Source organism: Mytilus galloprovincialis, chromosome 11 (genome assembly GCF_965363235.1).
Source record: "Mytilus galloprovincialis chromosome 11, xbMytGall1.hap1.1, whole genome shotgun sequence".
In the NCBI taxonomy this organism is placed as follows: Eukaryota; Metazoa; Mollusca; class Bivalvia; order Mytilida; family Mytilidae; genus Mytilus; species Mytilus galloprovincialis.
The window spans coordinates 20146627-20147826 of record NC_134848.1 but is presented as its reverse complement, the minus strand read 5'-3'; positions in this window follow the sequence as shown (position 1 = coordinate 20147826).

The following is a 1200-nucleotide window of genomic DNA, read 5'->3' as shown; positions in this document are numbered from 1 at the left end:
GTATCGTAAATATAAACAACAGCACGTGGTTTCGCTATTTTTTAGACACTACGACAGGTAATATTGAAAAGTGCTTACTTATGAGAACATTATTTTCACAATTAGCTAATTTGGAATAAAATGAAAAAGTACTAACAAAAGATAGAACCACTGAAGTTGAAAGAGACACATTTATATGAGAACGAATCACGGTAAACATTCTTTCCAAATGACGTTACTTTTTCAGTGTCGGATCCAAGGGGGTGGGGTGGGGTGTGAACCCCCTCCCCCTTTTTGACGATCAATGTCAATGCATTTAAATGGGGACATATACTTGGACCTCTCTTTTTTGTCCTGGGTTGGGACCCCCTTTTAAACTGGCTGGATCCGCACGTTTTTTGTGCATGACGATAAAATGTACACTTTCTTAAAGACGGGCGTAAAAAGATCAACTGATTTGAGGAATCACGTTTATTTGTTTCCAAATATAAAGTTAACGATAATTATCCAGCCATTTTAAAAAGGGGGGTCCAAACCCAGGACAAAAGGGGGGTTTCAACTATATGTCCCCATTCAAATGCATTGATCGGCAAAAAAAAGGGGGGATTCCAACCCCGGAACCCATCCCACCCTGGATCCGTCAATGATTATTTAAGACCTCACAATAAAAATCACAATTAAGAAGGAGACTTTGACGCCGAACATGGCCGTTTAGCGTCTGACGGTATAAAGGGCATTACTACCCTTATATAAACATGCATGTTTTTATCTGGTCATGATGGGAGATATCCGTTTGCGCCAAAAATGCGTCCTTTTTCGCCTCATTTTTTTTTCTCCAATGCTACGTTTGCGCTTCATGTTTTAAAATTACATGGTATCATTTGCGCCAAAAAAAAAACATAAGATTGCGCCAATTAGAAGAAAAATGACTTCCCTCTTCCTTTATTCGGAATTGGAACCGGCTGTTTAAACGGCAAATGTTTACTTTTCTAAAACATATCTTCTTCTTACTGCTGCTGCATGGATGTAACCTATTTAATTTATGCAGTAGCTTGTAACTTCACTTTATTGTCCAAAAACACAAACATTGAAGGATGGAATGCATAAAACAGTTCGTAATAACTCCTAATAATATTAATGCCCATACGCGTCAATACGCATGTAAGAAACAAAGCACTGTGTCATCAATATAATATATGTTGCTAAAACATTATTAGCTTG